Source organism: Zea mays, chromosome 5 (assembly GCF_902167145.1).
Source record: "Zea mays cultivar B73 chromosome 5, Zm-B73-REFERENCE-NAM-5.0, whole genome shotgun sequence".
NCBI lineage: Eukaryota > Viridiplantae > Streptophyta > Magnoliopsida > Poales > Poaceae > Zea > Zea mays.
Window position 1 is genome coordinate 118,298,044 of NC_050100.1, and position 3,543 is coordinate 118,301,586.

The window sequence follows — 3,543 nt, forward strand, 5'->3', positions numbered from 1 at the left end:
GCCACCTCGAACTTCAGGAACTCAGTTCTGTAGTTTTTCGGAGTTCCGAAGGTGACATGCATGTAGATGTGCCCGAGTGGGTACTCTTTTTCGGTCAGCACAATGTCGAAGAAAGGGGTGTCTGACTCGGTGAGGTCTTTGAGTGCGACCCCCAAGCCCAGGAGCGTCCGGGGGAAGGTAACATTGATGCTGCTTCCCCCGTCCACTAGTACTTTCTTTACCCTGCTCTCTCGGATCACCGGATCAACGAGGAGCGAGTACTTGCCAGGGTGATTGAAGTTAAGCCATTGATCTGCTCGACTGAAGGTGATTGTATGCTCTGACCACCGATAGGGAGCTGAGGCACTAGTGGCTACCACCAGGACCTGCCGGTCGTTGAGCTTTTGCTGCCTTTTCTTCTCCTACAACCCGTGTCCTCCAAAGATAACATTGACCTCCCTGTCAACGCGTGGGAATGCTCCACCCCCTCCCCCTTCCTGTCACTGAGGCTACCTAGGCTCACCAGGCCCTCCTCGTGGTCGGGGAGGTGGTAGAGGCTGGAATGGTCGGCCATTCCCAACGGAATGCTTGAAGTCTCTGCAGTTCCGCAAGGTGTGGCGCATGTCCATGTGATACGGACACTGGGCATCGAGGATGTCGTCTAGTGTCCGCTCGCCTCCACGAGGTGCCCCTCGAGCACGAGAGACGGGTGGTCCGGCAGCATGGACCTCTTCACGAGGCCTCTTCTCCCAACGCTTGTCAGGCTACTGGTTCGCGTCGCGCCGAGGTGCTGGTGGCGCAGGTTTTGCCCCTCCGATGAGGTCCTAGGCCCATTCGTCAGTGGTGATGTAGAGGTCCGCTTCTCGAAACAGTTGCTCAGAGGTGGTCGGCGCTTTCTGCTGTATGGCTCAGACGAAGGCCGTGTCATTAGATCCCCGGTAGAAGTTCTCGATCACTGCTGCCTCAGTGACCTCGGGGATGCGGTTTCTCATGGTCTGAAACCTCTTAAGGTACGACCGAAGTGTTTCATCGCCCTGGCGTCTGATGGATCTGAGGTCCCATGGCTCCGCCGGTTTGTCGGAGAGAGACTGAAAGTTGGCGATGAAACGTCGACTGAAGTCACTCCAATCGTCGATGCAGTGTCGCAGCAAATGTCGTAGCCACTGCAATGCATCCTGCCCAAGGACGATGGGCAAGTATGCAGTCATCACATCTTCAGTCGCCCCACCAGCCCGGGCGGCGGTCGTATAGACGACCAACCAGCCTCCCGGGTCCTGCTTAGGCTCATATTTGTCGACGTTGGAGACCTTGAAGTTCGGGGGCCACTGGATGGCCCTGAGACGCGAAGTAAGTGCGGATACTCCACATGTGTCTTCCTGTCGATGTTCATGGTGCTGGTCCCGGGGAGGGGAGTCGCTGATGTGTCGTCTCGACCGTCCACGGAACGGGCCACTGGTTGAGGCTGTTGCCGACTCAACCCGGGTGGCGCGACTTCGAGCCGGGACGCCATGGTCCCGATCGTACTCCTCTCGGTGCCTTATCTCATTTTCGTGTCTCCGTTCGTGTGAAGCATTAATGGAGCTCCGTGCGTCTTGCCGACTGTTAATGGCGTGCTACAGATCGCTTGGGGATGAGCGAGGGTAGAAGATGATTAGCTGCCCGAGTGAGCAGCCGTCGATAGCCTTCAGCATCCGGAGTCCGGGGGAGGCCGTCAGCTATCCGAGCCAACACTCCTCCGACTTCACTCGGTGTGCTCATTCCGCGAGCAAAGTCAGGGTTCAGGTTTTGAGCGAAGAGAGGGTTCTCTCGGCGTAACCTTGCATCCTGCTCAGCTTGTTCTCGATCTCGGTCTTGAGCTTGCCAGCGGTCACGTCGGTGAGAATTCCTCCTTTCTCTGAATACTCATTCGTCAGGAGTTTCTCCTACTTCTGAGACTTCATCTCGGGATACAGGCTACGCTGGGTCCCGCTCCCTAGCCTCGTGATGTCGCCGAATATTCCGGCGTCTGTTCCTCCGTCGCCGAGCTTCTCGCTGGGGAGGTTCTTCCCCTGGCATGGTTGGCTCGTCGTCGGAGATGGGAGATGACTCCAATCTCCCCCCAATGAAGAGGATGTTGGGGTAGAAAGGAGTTGCTGCGGTGGTGAATTCCTTTCCATCCTTCTTTGAGGGCGAAGGTGCCGGAAAGACGACTCGGTGGAGCTCCGTTTTAGGAACGCTTGCTTCTTCGTTTTTGTAATCCGTGTCCACTCCTTTGTGGGCGAAGTGGATAACGGGGTTCTTCAGGCAAGTGAATTCCGGCTCTCGACTTGCAAGAGGTAGTCTTTGTCTGGGGCACAGGAGGTTGCTCCATTCGTTGTCTTGTTCCGACTTTCTCGGAGATTTCCGAGGAAGGCCTCTTCTCCGGTGGATCCGCTATGTGGTGCAGAATTCCCTTCTCATCCGATGGTCCTGAAGCAGAATACGGATCCAGGGCGGAGAGCGATCTTGCATTGGGACGTGACAGCCATTGAGCTAGCTTGGATCAACGACACACCCCCTACTTGGCATGCCAGCTGTCGGTGTTTGGAGCCCGACCGCACACCCGGGGTTACCCCTCGCAGTGCTTTTGGGTAGGACGGTGATGTTGACTGTAACCCAATGGTTCGTGCGAGATACACGAGAGACGACAGACGATTTTCTACAGGTTCGGGCCGCTTTGATATGTGTAACACCCTACTTCCTGGTGTGGATCTTTATGTGGTGGGTTACAAGGGAAGTCTCCTGAATGGAGAAAGCTAGTGAGCTGAGTAAATGGTTGATGATTCTGATGGGGTACCCCTAGGCCTTATATACTTGATCGTGGGGCATTACATGCGTGTATGATGACGATATGTACCTAAGTAATAGTGAACCGACTAAACTTATCTTCCTATAATCTTGCCGATCTATCCCTAGTTTGCTCCGATATTCAAGGTCACCCTGCACGGGAAAGTCGGATCGGCGCAGTGGATAACGCTTAAATCCAACAAGCAGACTCGGGCCCGAGTTTGCTTCCTCCTCGCGTCGGCCCATTCCACCAGCGGTTCTCCCCTGGCCCACGAAGGGGTGGCCTTGCGAGATAATAGACCCAAAGCCTTTCGCAAGGCCTTCTTGCCTTCTAGTGGACTCGGGGGATATCTGTCCCCCACAAGACTGGTAAAGGAGGATAAGAATATTTCGAAGAAGGCAAAATTAGCTCCTGAGCCGAAGGCGGCAATCTCCAAAAAGCGGAAGCTTGACGTGACTCCCTCTGCTGAGCTGAAGGTAGCTGAGGCAAGAGAAGATGCTTCTTCAACGCCCCCTGCTACTGAAATAGCAGAAATTTTAAAGGTAATGACTGAATCCTTGCCCATCAAGCCGTTAAGTCCTCTAGGACTAGAACTGACGAAACTTTTACAGAAGAAGGATCAACCTTCGGCCATAAAGGAGAAGACTGAAGGTCAAAAGAGACGAAGAATTGTCAATGTCATGCAAGCTATTGAACGAACACCGCCTCTAGCCTCGGCATCCAGAATGGTGCCTGCTGCAATTGCCGAAGTTGAAGCC